Below are 21949 nucleotides of genomic sequence, written 5' to 3' on the forward strand. Positions count from 1 at the left end.
CATTTTAAATCATTCGTTCGGGTTATATAACCAATATTCACGAGTTTTCATAGGGTCATCGTATATTTAATAGAAATTATATAAAATAGACAGCAGATTTTTGGCGAATTCGTAAAACGATTTCAGGAATTAAAAAAATGAAATAAAAGACGCCAGGGACACTTTGATTGAATGTATAGTTTTTGTAGTATTTAGCTATAAAAATTTACAACATATTAATCATCTGTCAACTTAAATGAAAAAGATTTACTTCACAACATCAGACGTTTACGTCGCGATGCGATAGTAGAAACGAGATGAGAGGATTATCTAAAACAATTTGTTGGAGCGCTCAGTGCAAATAACATGTTATTATCAAGCCTATTTAAAGATAAACCTGTAGGTACTCTGTGTTATAAACATCATAATCGATGTCCGAAACCGAACGATGACTATACCAACAAAAGCAAATTTTTAATGAAAACTTATTATGATTTTAAAAGTTTACTTTGTTTATAGTTTAGCTCAGTTCGATAAACAAGAATCCAACAAATATAATACACAAATAATAGTCAGTGGAAAAAAACTGCTTGAATCTTCGAATTTCTCTCGAAGTCGGCTAGTATAAAGATCTGTCACGTTCAAATCATCTATCATATTCCCAAAGAATAATCAAAGAGAGCGGAAAATTTAAGAAAAAGAGTCTGTCCGTTCTAGATTTATTGCTACCGGTGATTCTATCAGGGTCCGCCATGTTTTAACAGTCGGACGATTTGCAGCGTTCGCGATAAAATGTAACAAAAACTTTTCACGAAGAATACAATGTTTGTATCTTCCGGGGCCGATCTGTTTGTTTAGGATCTCCTGGTCTCGCTTTTTGACGTTCAATACGTTTTAGGGTTCATGAATAAGTTTCACTTCTGTTACTTAAGTAAATAATCTTTGACGAAAATATTTTCTTATGAAACTTTTGTTGGCTTAAAAGATTGCTTTCGTTCTATTTAATTGATTTAGACAGTTAATCTACAGTATTTTCGATATAGAGAATAAAACTAAAGTTTGTTAACGAACTACGAATAACTTGATCACTAGTTGCTTTATGCACTGACAGATGCTATCAAGATCAATTTACAATTAAATACATATAACTCACTTGAGTGATAAATTATATTGTAATCTCATACGGGTAGTTATCAATATCTGCTCTGAAAAGGTCATGCTTTTAGAAAGAGCGGGGCAGCTGTTAACAGATTTGAAATTTCGACTTCAGAACTCTAGAGTGGTTGGGATATTCATGTTATGAAGTCTATTGTCTCAGTAATATTGTCTCTAATTAATGCTAGACGACTATTGAATAACATACTTATAAAGCTGAATAAGAAAAAGAAGCCATTTTTCCGATAATAGTGTGAAACAAATAACTCATTATGGCAGTTATCATTTTGCACATGCAATTTGGAATACCTAATTAAATTATTTTATTTTCGGTCATTTTGAATGCATATTTTTTTCTTCTGAAAATAATCGAGTAAGTAATTAATTTTTAATATTATATTATAAGAAAACAAGTTGTGCCAGAATCAACGGAAACCCAAAAAACGACAAAATCAAAATAAAATCTTCTTAAAAAGTGAAAAGGTTGTGATGAATCAGCGGAACATGAAGTTATTAATTTTTCAAAGAGACTTGAAAGCCAAAGAGGTCCTTAAGTATAAGACTCAGAATGGAAAAGTGGTCGCCACCGTAAGTAGATTCAATCAAAAGCTTCTTTATAAAGCAGTGACTCAAAAATAAGTTTAGAATTTTAAGCAAAAGTCACGCAGTGGCGCCCACCTCCTAATATATAATACATGTTATATTGAAATGTTAAACATTGTTTTGAAGCAGCCGACTATTGACATTGAAGTGTACTTTCTACCCAGGTGTAAGAAAACTGCATATAAATATAGCAATTCAAGTATTTCTTGAAAACGTGATGAAAATTTAGACCGTATGTACATATCGTTTCTTTTTTTTATTGCTTAGATGGGTGGGCGAGCTCACAGTCCACCTGGTGTTAAGTGGTTACTGGAGCCCATAGACATCTACAAAGTAAATGCGCCACCCACCTCGAGATATAAGTTCTAAGGTCTCAAGTGTAGTAACAACATATCTCCGTGTGTATGACCCTAACCGAGGGCCTCATGAACAAGCTCATAAAATTGCTGATTTTATAATTTTAATCTACAATACGGTGAGGTAATTGTGAAAAAAAAACACCAAAAACCGCAGCTGCAGTAGGCTCACGCACTGTTTCACACTATTAACTATAGTGATAAACGGAAACTTCAAAGAGTTTGCCGCAAAATGATAATAAATCAAGAGCTTTTGGCTGCCCACCAGAGGTTATGAAAATTATAAATAATTTTTCACATGTGCTGAAAATTTTCTTAATTTCATGTCGAACTGACTGACGTAAATACGGCTTCAGGATTTTCAGACATGATTAAGCGAACAGGTACTTAAATCTTAAAATATATACCAGCTTTTTTTTTAAATTATTAGTTGTAAATTTTTTTTTTCTTACACCATCATTCGAATCGGAGAAAATAATTGTTCCGAATAAGAACTCAGAGTTTCTTATCTGGAAGTTAGTGTAAAAATAATTTTCACCCGAACAGTGGAAGCAAGATAAATATATTTTTTTTCTATTTTATTGCTTAGATGGGTAGACGAGCTCATAGCCCACCTGGTGTTAAGTTGTTACTGGAGTCCATAGACATCAACAACGTAAATGTGTCACCCACCTTGAGATATAAGTTCTAAGGTCTCATCAGGTATAGTTACAACTGCGTTTCGGCGAAACGCATTACTGCTTCACGGCAGAAATAGGCGGAGTGGTGGTACCTACCCGTACGGACTCATAAGAGGTCCTACCACCAGTAAGAGTACTTCCATACATACAACAATACAATACAATACAACACATACACAATACAATACATATATAATATTAGATATAAATAAAAAAAACAAAATAATTAGGCGTGTGTATTTTTATTTCGGTCAGTGGGCCGAATTTCCTTGTAGGTGTCCGCGCCTAGGGGACACGCGGGGAATACCGCAAGCCCAAGGAAGGCGTAAGCTACATTAACTCATTAACTAAGAGAACGGAAGGGATGACAGATCGTAGGTAGATAGATTTGTACTAAACTGTTAATGTGACAACCAGATTAAATCTGAACTTAAGCCGCTGGTAATTAATGTTACAGTTACTGCCTCATGCGCCACTGAAAAGGGATGGAGGAATTATTTTGAAAGAACAAAAAACAAGGCTAATCGGAATTCGGAATTTTTTGGAACAATTTTCATAAATTCTTTTTCTTAGGCAAAAATGTTAGATTGCGGCTTGACTATGCCTCTTGCTGGTGGTATACAATAGGTACACGGTAGATACGTCGTATATAATATAGAGTATAAGTTTCTAAAATAAGTAAAATGATGAAGATAACATTTGTATTAACAAATATTTAATCAAAGCATACAATGCAATATTAACTGTTCTACATATTCTATTTACCAGTTTAAAATCATTCAATCCTCGTGGAAGACAAATTAAGCATCATTCTATTACAATGAAACTGACAGGCGTTAAAGTTGTTTATCATGAGAATCAGTAATGTCAAACACCCAATCAACATCCCACCTCTGAGTCCTTTTTGAAACCAGAGAAACCAGGGATGAGAGATATATAAAAGTCCTACGGAAATAGGAAATATTATGGAAGGAAGTTCACTTCAGGTCCGGACGACAGGGGTGTTGCAACGGTAAGAAGATGACGGCATCATATCGATCAATTTCGCACTCTCCTAACTCCCCAGCGTTCGGAAAGCCCCGTGAACGGGAATAAATTTCAGAGCATTCTAGGAACTAGCAAAAATATCTTTTTGTGACATTTGGTAGATAAACGTAGTGAAATTAAAAAGAGTGGAAAGAAGCTGTCGAGGTCATCTTTGATTATTTCACAAAAAGTGTTTCATAATCAAAACAAAAAGTAGAAAAACGCGTTATTTAATCAATATTGAGACACAGAGATGTGATTAAAATTCGCTGGAATGGGTGTCGTTTTGTTTTAAACCAATGGCACAAAAACCTCCTTTAGGTACTTGTGATTCAAGCTCATTAAATGCCTGTAGGTTTTATGTTTTATATACGATATATATATATATGTATGTGTACTATGCATTTATTTTAGTAGTCGTCTAAAATCGTCAAGTAAAATTCTCATTTAATTTACAGAATCATATATTAACGAAAATGTTTAACTAAGCTATTATAAAGACTTAATAAGATTTCGGAAACTTTTATAACAAGTCCCTGTTTGTTTTAATAAAAATAAAAACTTTTTTTTCCCCCTACCTATGCTGGTAGCCTTGAGAGGCTATTTCAGATTCACCTTGACGTGTAGGTGAGCTCACGGGGCTCTAACCGGGAGTGTTGCTAACACTGGTCCTAGCAAGAGCAGTGCTTCGCAGAATCTACCACCGGATCGGAAACGTGACCCACTGATGACGTGTAGGTGAGCTCACGGGGCTCTAACCGGGAGTGTTGCTAACACTGGTCCTAGCAAGAGCAGTGCTTCGCAGTCCCCTCCCGACTAGGCGCGTCAATACCCCCGCCCCCGCCGTTCGCCCGATCACGATGTTCGACCAGCCCATACCGTGGGCCCCGAAGGTCAAATATTTAGGCGTCACCCTCGACAGTAGGATGACATTCCGCCCCCACATCAAGACGGTACGCGATCGTGCCGCCTTCATTCTAGGACGTCTCTACCCGATGATATGTAGGCGAAGTAAAATGTCCCTTAGAAATAAGGTGACACTCTACAAAACTTGCATACGCCCCGTCATGACCTATGCAAGTGTAGTGTTCGCTCACGCGGCCCGCATACACTTAAAATCTTTCCAAATTATTCAATCCCGTTTTTGCAGGATAGCCGTCGGAGCCCCGTGGTTCGTCAGGAACGTCGACCTCCACGACGACCTGGACTTAGAGTCCATCAGTAAGTATCTGCAGTCGGCGTCCATGCACCACTTCGATAAAGCGGCACGACACGAGAACCCTCTCATCGTGGCCGCCGGTAACTACATTCCCGATCCTGCGGACAGAATGGAAAGCAGTCGACGTCGCCCAAAACACGTCATCTCGGATCCGCCCGATCCACTATCGGTGCTTTTAGGTAATTCAAGCACCGGTCACCGTTCTCGTCGAACCCGTCGCTTGCGACGAAGGGCTCGACGAGTAAACTAACTCTCAGAGACAGCCCACTGAGTTTCTCGCCGGATCTTCTCAGTGGGTCGCGTTTCCGATCCGGTGGTAGATTCTGCGAAGCACGGCTCTTGCTAGGGTTCGTGTTAGCAACATCGTCAGGTTGAGCCCCGTGAGCTCACCTACTAAAGTTAGGGTTACGCTGACATAGCCTCTCAAGGCTCTCAGCTTAGGTAGGAAAAAAAAAAAAAAAAAAAGCTTCGCAGAATCTACCACCGGATCGGAAACGTGACCCACTGAGAAAATCCGGCGAGAAACTGCGAGGGCTAAAAAAAGCTATAGTCCTACCCTCAAACCGGAATATTTTATATGTATTACTGGGATATACCATCATCCATTATTGCTGTAAGCAATTACTCGAAAGAAAGAAGCGAAAGAAAGAAAAACATATTATAATAAATAATCGTTTTATCCGTCCGATTTTTATAAAATACTAGGTTTATAATATTCGCATCGAATATTAAATGCAAAGAACATCGCAATTTGGTTTCAGAATGTAAAAATCCCGCCTTCCATGTATTAGATCCGTTTGCCCTAAATCACTAAAACGAAAAGATAAACAATGTATATTTTAAAACCGATTATCACTCAACTTATCAATCATATCTGCTCTCAGTGAAAATAAGGGTTTTGGGTCAATCCTGCGTTGAAAGATAAGTTAAAAATATTTCGAATATGAGTTGTCGAGTACTTAATCACTCATATTGAATTGTTCACCAAATACTGACATTTCTAAAACTTATCATAAGTTTATGGCTATTAATCTTACAAGTTTCGTCATCTTTTAAGCAAATTTCAATGTTACCAAATTAATGACCAAATTATAATCTGAAAAGATTAGACCATCAAAAGTAGTTATTCAGTTATTCAATTAATAAATTTGTGGTTATCTCGAATAGCCCCTCGAAGCTAACAGAGATTAGGTAAGGGAAAAAAAGTGAATTTATCATTTTATTTTCGTAGAGACCTTTCTACAATTCACAACTCAAACTTACGAACGTTGCATATTAATCACTTAGACGAAGTGAAATAATTCAGAGACAAATGCTACAAACGTTGTGCCCAAAACAAACACAGTCAAATGAAACGCATATTTCATACGCAAACAAAGGCAATTTACTTTGAAACCATTTAAAGTCTAAATTGGAAACTGGCAGTTACGTTTATCAAAAGGCTCAACTCGAAACTTCTCGCACGCGAACTCTTAACAAAATAATTAAACAAATGAACCGTGCTATTACGTATAATTGACGTAAACATAATTTTCTTTGAACAGTTCTAGTGGATGTGATTTTTATAGAGACGTAGGATGATTAGCAGATCATCTGGATTAGTGACGTCATTGCTCAATACTGTATCGGTCTGTATTGAGATATAAAATTCCAGCATAGATAGCTCGCATCTGTCATGGTACAACAAGATAAAAATAGTGCGGGCCTGTTTTAGATTTCCCACAAAAATGTGTTTGTTATTGGATACATATGTATGTGATTGGTTACTGAGTAGTTAGTAGTTAAGTTCTTTGTTTGGGACTGCTCTAGTGATTTATAGACGCATAGTATAATTTCAAGAATGCTCGTAATTTATTGGCTGACTGCGGACGTACGTAGTCGGAAATCTACAAGGAATTAGGTGCTTTACAGTCATCGGTGGAATCGAAATTGTACTCCATATGACAACAGTACTAAGCTGATATTTGCTATCAGTAATGTAGATCCTGTTCCTTTCAGTATTAAGCATTTTTATTGTTTATTAAGTTGATTTAAATAACAATTTTTTAGTATTTATTTGAAAAACTAGCCATTAATTTCTACTCAGTTCTAAAATTGAGTTCTAAATCAGTGGTAAAGTCGTAACTGTGTGTAGGGGCTCCTAATTTCTATTCGAATGAAAATCTTTATGATTCGATTTAAAATAGTTTAATGAAATCGAAAATATTTAAAAGAATCTTGAATATCGAATATACAATACTATGTAAGTACAATAATTTTTTTGGGGGCATTTGAACATCTTGAATTATCTAATTTATAGAAAAGATATATTGCCTAAGAGGTTTATAAGAGAAATAATAAATGAATCAGAAACGCATTTTAGCAATTTGAATTCGGTATTTATACAAAATTAATGTACGCCGGGCCTCTGCGATATTACGTGTGTCTCTCTGAAAAAATAGAAGTAAGAATATACATCCAAAAACCTTTAGCGTATTTTCACGAATATTTTCCGCACTGAAGAAACATCGTTGCGCAGTATAATCAAAAACGTATGTATAAACCACTAATACTAATCTATATATTATATACGTGAAGCAAAAACTTTGTATCCCTTTTTACGAAAATTGCACGGACGGAGGACTATGAAATTTTCCACACTTATAGAGAATGTAGAGAAAAAGTGCACAATGCTAATATTTTTTTTAAATAATGCTTAAAAGATACATAAAATCAATAAAGAAAACATTACACACACTACATACCATGTATTTGACGCACACACGCATGCATACTGTTTATTGTCAAACTTTTGTTCTTGACGTATGTTGTCAAATTGAGAATAGATTAAATATTGTTTGTCTTTGTCAATATTTGTTATAGTCTAGTCTTGGCGAAATTTGTGATTATAGAAGTATAAAATACAATCATAATAGTGTACAAATATTACAATTCCAATTAATTATAGTCGAATTTCGACTACTGCGGGACTTCTAGTATAATCAAAAACATATATATAAACCACTAATACTAAATTTGCGTAGTTATTAAGGGCATGACGTTTTATTGCTGAGCTCACGATCCACTTGATAATAGTAAGCGTCGTTGCTTCAGCAAGTACGCCCACTTATAAATTCTTAAAGAAATCGGCAATGCCAAAGTATAACCTAGCTGTGCTTATCGCTAAGATTGACAAAGCAATCGAAATATGTGGGTTAAGTAGGCGCTTGTAAAGTTTCCGTATTGTTTCCGAAAATTTGTAATAATAGTTCACTAAAGAATAACTTGTTAGATGAAAAGCCTACAATACTATAATAATATATATACCGGTATAATATCGAAGCGACCATCACAAAAACGGATCTGTACTTGGAAATTCAGATTTCCCGGGAGACAGATTAAGTATTCCGGGATAGCTTTTAAAGACAGAAAATTAAAGTCGTCTCCAGATTAATCCTATCGTAGTACAAATTTGATAAAAGATATTATTCTGAAATAATTCCTATTCTTTAGGTTAATTCATGAGTTTTTGATTCTGCGTAACCCTAATCTGTGGCGTATTTTTTTAAATAATCATTACACCAATTATTATTGTGCTCTGATACACCTTCATGAATGATCAGCTATTTTCTATATGTTTTTCATTTAAATAAAATGCTCCATATTAATAAAATAAAATTATTTTTTTACTACAAATTTTGATAAATGCATTGGAACCAGTAATTTGTCACAATATAAATATATTCATTGTTATAAAGATTCAGAAAATCTTAAGAATGTATCTCATTACTAAAATGTTCACCTACAATTTTAATAATGTCGTTCAAGATTAAATTTCAACAATATATTGAACTAAAACAATAACCATTGTTATATTAAACTATTGTGTTGTTAACGACCATTGTATCAAAATATTACACACTTGGCTAAAGGGCTTTTGTTTCTGCACAAAAAAAGGACATCGATTTGATAAAATTTTAACAGGATCTTCAATCGTGCCGTCGGCAAAACTGCGAAGAGTTTTTGACTTCAAAAAGTACGATAAGATCTAACTTGGTATTCATAGCACATAATCGTGATATGATAATAGTGATGTAATTGTTCTCTGGACCAAGCGTTTAGTGAACATGACTCATTGATATAGGAATTTTATGAATCATATTATCGTATCTATCTTATACGATTATATACGTTATTGGGTAATGAGTTCCGAATATAAATTTTTATTGATGTGCTTGATTTTTATCGCGTTTTTAATGGTGTCTTCATCGATTTAAAATGTATATTGTCTCTAATTGGAACGTTAATAGTATTTCTTGACATTGATATTAAATATTTTCGATTGTATAAATACAACATTTCAAATGAATATCGGTTATAGCAAATTTGTATTTTTTTTTAATAATACGTCTTGATGTTATAGTGTAGATATGTTAAAATTCGAGTAAAAAGAAACTATAACTGCACAAGTATTCGTTTACCGTAATAATTCAACCTAATGGTTCTGACTTTAAAGTTTACCATTTCAATGAAACAAAAATAAGTCATATCAGAAAATATATATATACTATTTCAATCTATACTAAAATTAGAAATTAAGTTTAGGTGTGTATTTCACGCGAAATTATCTAAAGAGATCTGGAAGGCATTTCGTATAAAGATAGTCCGAATTATAAATTAAGACAGGATACTTTTATATCATGGTAATGCCGTGCGGTTCCCGGCCTAGAATTCGACTTATCGCTACCATCTCGTGCATTTCGTACACGCTGGTTTATCAACGGATATAAGCATCGACTGGTGGTTTTTTGACCTTTCTCTTCTCTCTTCTTCAACCCGTGTTCACCCAATGCTGAGTCTCTTCCAATGCACCTCATTCTTTTCGGTCTCTTGCCTTTCGCATCCAATCTCTACCAACTACTTTGATTAGGTTATCGGTCTACCTCGTTGGCTGTCTACCCACGTTACGACGTCCAGTACGAGGTCTATACTCCAGTATTTTTGTGCCCCACCGATTTTCAGTGCGACGGCATATATGGCCGGCCCACTATCACTTTTTGCGAGTTTTTCGACCAAACACAAGCAACTCCGTTTGCCGAGAAAGAGCAACATCATATCTACAAAAAAACATTTTTAGATAAATAAGATATCAATTTATTTTCTGGCATTAATTGGTTACTGGAGGCTATGGATATTGCAAATTTGAATGCGGCTATCCACCTTGAGACAAGAGATCGTAATTTATTATACCGTCCCAATCTTCAACCGGAATTCGTGATTGTTCTACGGCAGAAATATACATGGCCTCTACCTACATCCTGGCTTCAAGACACATTACCGCTCATACCTCATTTCGATGAGCTGGTTTTCTTTGTTACAAAAATCAAATGTATATTACTTTTCGAACCGTCCAAATTCATTAGACAGTTTAATTTAATGAATAGTTATGTAAATCAGTTGCGTACGCACTAATTCCTCACTTACATTTATCCGTTTCATTCTATCTTATCAGCACTATCTACTACTACTAATATTGAGCTTAGATTACATAGGTTACGATGACAATAATCTCTGATAATTGTATTTGCATAATTTTTTATCAAAAGACCACGAATTATTTAATAAAAAAAAGGAAATACACTAAGGATTCGTGATTTGTTTTATCTAAATGAATAGTCTTAACGGCCTATTTTATTTTATGTGGTAACGGTACTTCAAGGTACATGATAACGTGCTTGTATGATCCATTATAAGATATACATAACAAAAATAGGCTTCAATAGCAAACCGAACTAACAATTAATTTACTATTCTCTTGATACTAGACAGGATATTAGAGCGAAGTTATATCTTATAGTTATAGTTATCATCGGTCTTAGAAGCGCGTGCAAATTTTCAAGTTAATCGGATATCTTGAAGACATCCCTTTCTAAAGGTTGCGTTAGATAGAAACAACGATAAATACATATCAAGCTTTTTTTATTGGTTAGATGGGTCGATGAGCTTACAGTCCACCTGGTGTTACGTGGTTACTGGAGCCCATAGACATCTATAACGTAAATGCGCCACCCACCTTGAGATATAAGTTCTAAGGTCTCAATATAGTTACAACGGCTACCTCACCCTTCAAACCGAAATGCATTACTGCTTCACGGCAGAAATAGGCAGGAAGGTGGTACCTACCAGTGCGGACTCAGAAGAGGTCCTACCACCAGTAGTTACGCGAATTATAATTTTGCGGGTTTGATTTTTACTACACGATGTTATTCCTTCACCGTGGAAGTCAATCGTGAACATTGTTAAGTACGTATTTCATCAGAAAAATTGGTACCCGCCTGCGGGATTCGAACACTGATGCATCGCTACATACGAATGCACCGGACGTCGTATCCTTTGGGCCACGATGACTTTCAAGCTAATAATAGCGTGTTAATGAAAATTATATTCATGAAAGGCGATTCATTTTGATTACTTATTATTTCACAAAACAATACTTTGGCCGAAAAAAAAACGATGAAGAAAATAATTTTATTACGAACTGTTTGAGTGCACTTGCACGAAATTGAGAAGAAAAACTCAGTTAAATATTTGTAGTTCAAAGACACTTGCGCACAAAAGTCTTGAATATTGTAGCCCTCGAATAGACTTAATCAGTGATTTCAATTATCCTAAACGAATATGTTTACCACTGAAGATAAACGTACCTACTGATTTAGTTTAATAGTAAATGCGGCGTGACAATAGTAAAATACGATTTTATGATCCCGTTTACAGCATAAATAATATGTCGCTTTTATGTTTTGGTTTCTGATAATTATTTAGGAATATTGTAATAGCTACCAAGGCGAACGTGTGATAAATTCTGCATTCTTCACTAGCGCGTACTGTTATCCAATAAGCCAGTATACCTATATGAAATTAATATACGTCTAAAAATATATCAAAACGATTGTCTTAATCCATCTGAAGCACATAACTGCGGTGGCGATTAATGGCAAGGAAATAATCGTCAAACAAACAACTTTGAATTTCCCGATGGAATATTATTTTGTAAGCATGTGCCTAAACATTTCCTATTAACAATACACGTGCTTATAATATTATTACTGATTATATGCTACATGAATACACGAAAAATATAAATAATAATTTCCGGTATAATACACTTTTCTAGTGGTAATAGAAACTCTTTAAGCTACATAATATATCATACTTCATTAGGTCTCTACGCAAGGTGCGAATATATGTATTTATTCGCATCTTTAGATAACAACTACTAATATAATTAGGACACACTTAAACACCAACCAATGGTGTGCTATTAAATTTTTAACAATCGATACAATTAATGTTATTTATATTTTATTGCAGCGTAGACGAATATAGTTAATTTAAAATTTGGGCAAATATTCCTTGTAATATGCTAGGTGCACTATATTATAAATAAAATAACATACTAGGTATATTTATTATACTTTGAATATGATTTGATCAATAACAAAATGTCGATCATAAAAATTATAACAATTAAAGCTTCAAGAATAAAAATATCGTATAGAAGGAACAGAAAAAAATTAAAAAAACGAGAAGGAAGATGAGATAAAGATGAGAATAAAATAAAAACAATAAAAGTAAGAAAAAACTTTCGACCCACAATAATTCACGATTATTATTTTCTTAAAATAAGATCACCTTGTATAAACTACATGTAAATAAAATAGATTAACTTACTTTACGTATTTGGTTTATTTTTTAATAATTACAACGAGTAACAAATATTATAAGCACTTTACAATACGTATAAAATATTATAATACTTACCACAAAAAGACATCTCAAATAAATAAAAACACATCAGTTCACAAATCACTCAAACACAATGAACAAATATTATTGTAATAAATTGAAAAAAAAAACCACAAACGTGTATTGTTTAATAGTTCTGTTGATTAATTTAATTCACAATTTGACAGATTTCGTCACCGATAGATGTTCCACGGAAAGCATACGTCTTCCACGACACCTAAAGCCGAACTGAGGACCAGTGAGGAGCGGGCGGACTCGGTGTTGTCAATGCTTAGTGACGATTAGATTTTCTCCAAAAAAATGGTAAACCGAAAACTGAGGCTAGAAAGAAACGGCGCCTCCTAATCTCTCTTTATATTTCTACAAAAAGTTTCTAGAATGCTTAAATCACAATGAATTTAATATATAAATCAAACTAAATCCAGTAGTAATCTAAAGTAATAAGTTCTAGAAAATTCATAAAAGATTACAGTTAGTTTTATTAATCTAGTAATTTTTGAGTAGCGTTTTTTCTTGGAATTTTGTCTTCGCAATATTTTAAAGTATCTTTGAGAGTATCTTTTTTTTTAACTACGAAGGTAAGCGTTATGGAAAATGCTGAAATCTGGATATTTCTTCAGCGCTTTCAACCCAAAGATTCGCTTGTTTCAGGCGCGCGCCGCCCCGTACCTCCGGATGCGATACCTGGCCCATGTTCCGCTAATTTCCCGCCATAGCTTACCTGTTCGTTTTATTATGCAATCTCATATTAAAAGAGAAGCATAATGACTCATATTTCACTGAGTTTACTGGTTAGGATCCATTTCCCCTCTAAGGGAGTGGTCTTTTGGATGTCGCGATAAAAACGTTTAAGCGGCTCGGCTCTCGGTTTATTAAACTAATTCTTTGCCAAGCAAACGTACACTTAAATTAACACAAATTTGCCAAAAAAGCTATTCATAATACGTAACATAGTTTCCATACGTTCTAATATATTTTAACCTACAGCGCCTAGCAAATTTAATTGCGGTTAAACGTTTAAGTCAGATTAAAATTCGCCCGCCATTAAAAACTTTAATTAAGTATTGAATACAATACCTATATTTTATAATAAATAATAGTTGTTGTCGGCTCGAAGCCTAATGCAATATAAATTATTTTTCAATTAGCAATGTAATAGCTTTATTGTCCATGAAAGTTCGTTCCAGACTCTTCTTCTATCTCGGTGCAACGTGGTTTCCAGAGGAATGCCCTCCCCCTGAGATCTAAAGTCGAAGTCTCAATTGTATTGTATTATAGTTATCCCAACCTTGATACCGGAACGTATGCCTGCTTGGCAGCAGAAATAAACAGGACGGTAGTACCTACCCGTGCGGGCTCATAATACACGCTAACACTAGCAAATCCTACGTGATGGTTTCTGTACGCTGTTATAGTTCTTAGAGAGCGCGCCCATCCTCCAGTGAATCCCTAGTGGACTTTAAGACAACCACCTAACAGCTTACGCCATGACCACGAGTCGCGAATACCGAAGAAAATATGTACTTCATTTAGTTTTGTTGGCTATGTACCCTTTCTTATTTTAGCTCCGTGATAAAATTAACTTGGAAAACGATTAGATATATCAGTTCCTAATAACTATTCGGAAATAGATTTCAATGTTTTCGAATGTACTAAGCTAAAAATCTATTTTAAAATATTTGGAATCGTCGTTGTCTAAAAAATAAGATACCAGATTGATAGTCACTCCAAGCATTCCGGAGGAGGGCACAATTTTTTCTAAGAAAATACGTCCTTCCCGCGTATTCACTAATAACTTACACGAAGAAGACCAATATATCGCGTGAAAAAATCAAACCTGCACTAATAACCGGAGCGTGTTAGAGTATCAGCTCACACGGGTTCACGGGTTCACGGCACTATCATCATGTATACTTGTGTCACGAAACAGTAATGTCATTTATTTGAACGACGGGACAATCGAAACATTGCACAACTGAGATTCGAACTGCAATTTTCATCGTGAGTTATCCACTTTACATCTGGCAAGCCGTGAGGAAGTTCGCTCACTCATCACTACATAGTATAAAACAAAGTCGCTTTCTCTGTCCCTATACCCCTATGTGTGCTTAAATCTTTAAAACTACGCAACGGATTTTGATGCGGTTTTTTTTAATAGATAGAGTGATTGAACAGGATGATTAATATGTACTAGAGGTCCCGCAGTAGTCGAAATTCGACTATAATTAATTTTGTACACTATTATGATTGTATTTTATACTTCTATAATCACAAATTTCGCCAAGCCTACACTATAAAAATTAATAATAAAGACAAACAATATTTAATCTATTCTCAATTTGACCACAGACGTCAAGAACAAAAGTTTGACAATAAATAGTATGCATGCGTGTGTGCGTCAAATACATGGTATGTAGTGTGTGTGATGTTTTCTTTGTTGATTTAATGTATCTTTTATGCATTATTTAAAAAAAATATTAGCATTGTGCACTTCTTCTCTATATTCTCTATAAGTGTGGAAAATTTCATACTCCTCCGTACGCGCAATTTTCGTAAAAAGGGATACAAAGTTTTTGTTTCACGTCTTAATATATAGATAATAACATCCATTAAAATAGTGGAGAAATCAATAATAAATTACAGTTTCCGAAGTGAAGCGAGGGTGGGTCGTTAGTAAATGCAAAAAACGAAAATGTTTATGATGCGGGAATGCAACACTAATAACTATTATTCCCAATTTTATTGTTTAAGTATATATAATATACATCGTAATATACATACATATATAATATACATCGAAGCGTTTTTATTTGTATTTTCGCCCGAACTGGGACACAGTAGACATTGCTTGATGCTCTAGTTGTTTTGAGGTCATTTTTATTTGTGAATTCAGTGGTGAGTGTTTTATTCTGGACGACTGTATTGTGCGAATGGGGTTGTAGCTTTTATTAAATATGTGTACTTGTATAGAACGTAGTAATAAAATATTTAGTTACATTTAACATGTCGGCGCAAATATGACTATTTACCTACTGATCATCAACTAATTACTCTGTGATAAGAAATTGATGTTAAACAGTCCCTTTTATTGTAATTTCAATACTTTAAAATCTTGTAAACACGCTCACGTGTTTAATACTTGTCAACACGCTGACGTGTAAAGTCCTATAAATACGGCCGTGCTGTCTAGCGTTGATTCCCACCGTCTCGGCGTGGAACAAACCGCTGCCGTATACGAGGTCGGGAACACAAACCGCACCCCAGCCCCCGCTCGCGACACGTCCCGCGCCGCAGCCCCTGCTCGCACCTCCCCCCGCGCCCGCGTACCGTCCCCCGCAACCCTCAGCCGTCAACGACTTCACGCTCGTGCGCGACTTCGTCACGGCGGTCAACTTCGACCGTCTGCGATCGTTCGCAGACGCGATGCGAAGGGCGGTAAACCCCGAACAACGGCTCGCGGCCGCGTTCGAATACATGGACGTTTACGAGTCCGTGGCCCGTACTTTCTAAAATCACCGGTAATCAATGGCGCAAAACGCTAGAGAGAAACCATATTCCCTTACGTTAGCATTCTACAATGCTAACGGACTCGCGCGACAACGCGATCAAATTTACGAATTCCTCCGCGACAATCTTGTAGATATTCTGCTAGTGCAGGAGACCTGCCTGAAGCCCTCGCGTCGTGACCCGAAAGTCGCGAATTACGTCATGGTTAGGAATGACAGACTCACCGCCTCCAAAGGCGGGACTGCCATTTACTATAGGCGGGCCCTGCACGTTGTCCCTCTCGATACCCCCTCGCTCTCACATATCGAGGCGTCAGTGTGCCGTATCTCGCTGACGGGACACCAGCCGATCGTCATCGCATCCGTCTATCTCCCCCCGGACAAGCCCCTTCTGAGCAGTGACATCGAGTCACTGTTCGGCATGGGAGACTCCGTCATCCTGGCAGGCGATTTAAATTGCCACCACACTAGGTGGAACTGCCACAGTTCAAACATAAACGGTAGGCGTCTCGACGCGTTTATAGACGACCTTACCTTTGAAGTAGTCGGTCCCCCAACTCCAACATGTTATCCGTATAACATCGCGCTCCGTCCGAGCACTATAGACCTGGCACTGCTGAGGAACGTAACTCTGCGCTTGCGTTCCATCGAAGCAATGTCAGAGCTCGACTCAGACCACCGACCTGTCGTTATGCAGCTCGGTCGCCCCCACAACCCAGTCACAGCTACGAGGACCATGGTGGACTGGAAGAAGCTGGGCAAATGCTTAGCCGATGCCGCTCCACCAATCCTCCCCTGCGGCCCGGATTCAACTCCATCCCCCGAGGACACAGTCGAATCCATAAACATCATCACGGATCACATCTCTTCCGCGATCATAAGATCCTCAAAAGAAGTCGATGTGGAGGATAGCTTCCACCGCATCAGACTGTCCCCCGAACTTAGGAACCTCCTAAGAGTTAGAAACGCGGCAATCCGGGCCTACGATCAACTTCCCACGCACTCAAACCGGATTCGGATGCGTCGTCTACAGCGGGATGTAAAATCTCGCCTAAGCGACGCCCGAAATGAGAATTGGGATAGTTACTTAGAAGGACTCGCGCCCTCTCATCAAGCATACTGGCGACTAGCAAGGACTCTCAAGTCCGAAACTACCGCTACTATGCCTCCTCTCGTACGCCCTTCAGGCCAACCACCGGCTTTCGATGACGATGACAAGGCAGAGTTGTTGGCCGATGCACTGCAAGAGCAGTGCACCACCAGCACTCAATACGCGGACCCCGAACACACCGAGGCAGTCGACAGGGAGGTCGAGCGCAGAGCTTCCCTGCCACCCTCGGACGCGTTACCCCCCATTACCTCTGACGAAGTTAGAGAAGTAATAGACAACCTTCAACCTAAGAAGGCACCCGGCTCCGACGGCATCCGCAACCGCGCGTTAAAACTCTTACCAGTCCAACTGATAACAATGTTGGCTACTATCTTAAATGCCGCTATGACGCACTGCATCTTTCCGGCGGTATGGAAAGAAGCAGACGTTATCGGTATACACAAGCCGGGCAAACCGAATAATGAAACCGCTAGTTACCGACCGATCAGTCTCCTCCCAGCGATAGGCAAAATTTACGAACGGCTCCTTCGGAAACGCCTCTGGGACTTCGTTACCGCGAATAAAATTCTAATAGACGAGCAGTTTGGATTCCGCGCCAAACACTCGTGCGTACAACAAGTGCACCGCCTCACGGAGCACATCTTAATAGGGCTAAATAGGCGTAAACAAATCCCGACCGGCGCCCTCTTCTTCGATGTAGCGAAGGCGTTCGACAAAGTCTGGCACAACGGTTTGATCTACAAACTGTACAACATGGGAGTGCCAGACAGACTCGTGCTCATCATACGAGACTTCTTGTCGAACCGTTCGTTTCGATATCGAGTAGAGGGAACTCGTTCTCGTCCCCGTCATCTGACTGCCGGAGTCCCGCAAGGCTCCGCACTCTCCCCGTTACTATTTAGTTTGTATATCAACGATATACCCCGGTCTCCGGAGACCCATCTAGCGCTCTTCGCCGATGACACGGCTATCTACTACTCGTGTAGGAAGATGTCGTTGCTTCATCGGCGACTCCAGACCGCAGTAACCACCAAGGGACAGTGGTTCCGGAAGTGGCGAATAGACATTAACCCCACGAAAAGCACAGCGGTGCTATTCAAAAGGGGTCGCCCTCCGAATACCACTTCGAGCACCCCACTCCCCAATAGGCGCGTAAACACCTCCGCCGTTAGCCCCATCACTCTCTTTGACCAGCCCATACCGTGGGCCCCGAAGGTCAAATACCTAGGCGTCACCCTCGACAGAGGGATGACATTCCGTCCCCACGTAAAAACGGTACGCGATCGCGCCGCGTTTATACTAGGAGACTCTACCCAATGCTTTGTAGACGAAGCAAACTGTCCCTCCGTAATAAGGTAACCCTCTACAAAACTTGCATACGCCCCGTCATGACGTATGCAAGCGTAGTGTTCGCTCACGCGGCCCGCACCAACTTGAAACCCCTTCAGGTTATACAATCCCGATTCTGCAGGATAGCCGTCGGAGCACCATGGTTCCAGAGGAACGTGGACCTCCACGATGACCTGGAGCTCGACCCCGTCAGTAAGTATCTACAGTCGGCATCGCTGCGCCACTTTGAGAAGGCGGCACGACATGAGAACCCTCTTGTCGTGGCCGCCGGAAACTACATACCCGATCCTGTAGACCGTTTGGTAAACCGTCGACGTCGCCCAAAGCACGTCATCACGGATCCTCCTGATCCATTAACGGTGCTTTTAGGCAATACAAGCACCGGTCACCGTCCTCGCCGAACCCGTCGCTTGCGACGAAGGGCTCGACGAGCGAATTAACCCACAGACACAGCCCACTGAGTTTCTCGCCGGATCTTCTCAGTGGGTCGCGCTTCCGATCCGGTGGTAGATTCTGCGAAGCACTGCTCTTGCTAGGGCGGTGTTAGCAATTCTCCGGTTTGAGCCCCGCGAGCTCACCTACACAAGCTAGGGTACGCTGAAGTAGCCTCTCAAGGCTATCAGAATAGGTAGGAAAAAAAAAAAAAAAAAAAGCGTTGATTCATTCGTGTCCGAGCCGTAGTACAGTACGGATCTCTCTGAACGTTGTCACGCTTCTCGTGAAATATACGCAGTTATTGTGAAGTTCTGGTGAAGTTTTGTTTTGGAAGCCCAAACATGAGTCATCGTCGAGAACTTAATGACCGTGACGTCAGCAATGGTGACGTCACACTTTTTAAAAACATTCCTTCGGCGTTTCTCCTCCGTCAAACATAATACGTTATATAAATTAATACAAAACGAAGTAGTTATATATTCATTTATTAAGTTTCATGAAAACTGTGTGAAATGATATGTATCATTCAGGATTTAATACAAAAGTACATAGTTTGCTTTTTTTGGATTTACGAGTAGATACGGTTGTTTTTAAAATATTAAAAATCAAACATAACACTATCTACTGCTGACTAATTTTAACTTGAATAAATATAAATATCCGACAACCATTGAAATTTTGACATTACTATTTATTCTACTATCGGCTAAACATAAAACATTAGTTGCTAAAGCAATTATTCTTTATTCACATGCCAGCCAGCAAATAGCCCTGAAAATATTCCGCAAAAGCACACCAGGTTCAGTAGAATACAAAACCACCACCTATCCAGTATATATTCGCATTCGTAGGAAGTGGGAGGCAACAAATTTATCCGCATTAGGGATGGCAATATTAGCAACACAAGTCCACAGATAGCCAGTGCAATTGTAGTGCTTAAAGCATTACCTACTTGAAACAGACTCTGATTTAAGGCGACCTTAATACTGCTACGCGCTGGGGTTCGGGATAAATAAATGTTCCTCCAAAGTACAACTAAAAACTGTATTCAACACTTAGAACACTTCAAAACTGTCAATTCGCTTCTTCCGCTTCTTATCAGGTGATCCGTTCGCTGTTTCGCTTCGAGTAGTTCCGATTACTAACTGACTGCGTGCCATCTCTGCAATGCTTTTATAGTCGAAACGAAATCCCAAGAATCGTCGAGAATATTCCACAAAAGCCGAGTACTTTGTTTCCGCTATCTGACAATAGATGGCGTTGTACTTCTCGAGCGTTCTAGATGCTACTAGATCCTTCGATATTCGGCGATAGTTGGCGTTACTCTTACCGGCGTGCGTAACAATACGAACGATGTGGTCGGTTTGTCTAGAAGGGGAGTTCTCGTTAGAGATAAGTAAAAATATTTTCAGTAATGAATTAGTTCTGAGACTCATTTCTCAAAAAAAAATATCATTAATATATGTATATATTTGTAATACACATTGAAAGCCCATATGTGTGGACACGTCTTTTCTATTTCTGATGCAGAGCATACGTGTTTTTTATGATAGAACGATTACGTACTGGTGGGCCGGAGGCCTTTCCAGGTCCACCAGGACAGGTGAGCGAGCAAAGGCTTAGCCAGGAGCGGTTGGATTTGCTAACAGTATACATATTGAAAGCCCATACGTGCAGACACTACTGACCTATATCTTATGCAGAGCATTCGTGCGTTACGGCTTGAAGGATAAGATAGTTGTATTACAATACAAATAGGACTTCGACTTAATGTTGCACGGTGAGTCGTTTAAAGCCATAAGGCATTCTATCTGCTTACCTATTCTAACAAAAAAATAATTTATCGCGTATCAAAACTTGATCAGAAACTAAAACGTGACAAAAGTACATCGACATAATTTTATTTTTATCTAATTTCATACTGTATGTTCTGATTTCACACAGTTTACACAGCTCGCTTTTTTACGCTTACTTCTTAATTATGAATTAAATGTTTAAATATTTTAATTGCCTATTTTAATTTTACTAACATAGCTCTAAGTATTATTCTACTTACAACATAAGGACTTAAGAGGGTCTGAATTAAATGAATTTTATTATACTTATTTTTATTTCATTTTATAAATAAATTCAAAATGCGAGGATATAGCATCATAGTAGTCACAGTCATAGATCAGGGTCTAAATAAACATTCGGGCTATTAGTAAAATTACCAAGTCAAACAGTTTTACATAATTGAAGGAAAAATGTTAGCGTCGAAAATGTAGTAAAATTTCAAACAACGAAGGCCGCGCACTGGAACTCGGCAAACAAAGTTATCCGGGCCTCACACTCGACGTTCGTTAAGATTAACAAGGCCCTGTAGCGTATCAAGTCCAATCAACATTTCGGTTCACTAGATTGCTTAGTGTGTCGCTTTCTGCATCACATAGATAGAAAAAACAATACTGCTTTGTTCTGGATATTTTTCCTAATCATGACATCTTTAATTAGCTGACCCGGCAGACTTTGCAGTGCCTCAATCCATAAATAAAAGACCTAAACTTTTGTATAAAATAAACTTAAAATAAACAAAAGGAATCCGACCGACGGATTTTTTGTGTGTGGGGACACATCAAAGGAAAAACAAAATTGATATTTTTATTTAATTCCGAACATTTTCATATTTATCTAACCTTTTAAACCTCTGGACCTCCACAAACAATTCAAGACCAAAATTAGCCAAATCGGTGCAGCCCTTCTCG

General features: G+C 37.9%; 1 protein-coding gene across 2 annotated transcripts in view; it reads right to left on the minus strand.

Moving 5' to 3' along the window:
• LOC114240297 (protein qui-1) overlaps positions 1 to 13033 on the minus strand; it is a 103812-nt gene extending 90779 nt beyond the window's left edge. For both annotated transcript variants that reach the window (XM_089737120.1, XM_089737119.1), the window contains exon 1: positions 12819 to 13033. The gene's annotated coding sequence lies outside the window, so the exon portion shown is untranslated. The remainder of the gene's footprint in view (positions 1 to 12818) is intronic.
• Between the last annotated feature and the right edge of the window lie 8916 nt (positions 13034 to 21949).

This window comes from Bombyx mandarina, chromosome 22, assembly GCF_030267445.1.
Source record: "Bombyx mandarina strain Sakado chromosome 22, ASM3026744v2".
In the NCBI taxonomy this organism is placed as follows: Eukaryota; Metazoa; Arthropoda; class Insecta; order Lepidoptera; family Bombycidae; genus Bombyx; species Bombyx mandarina.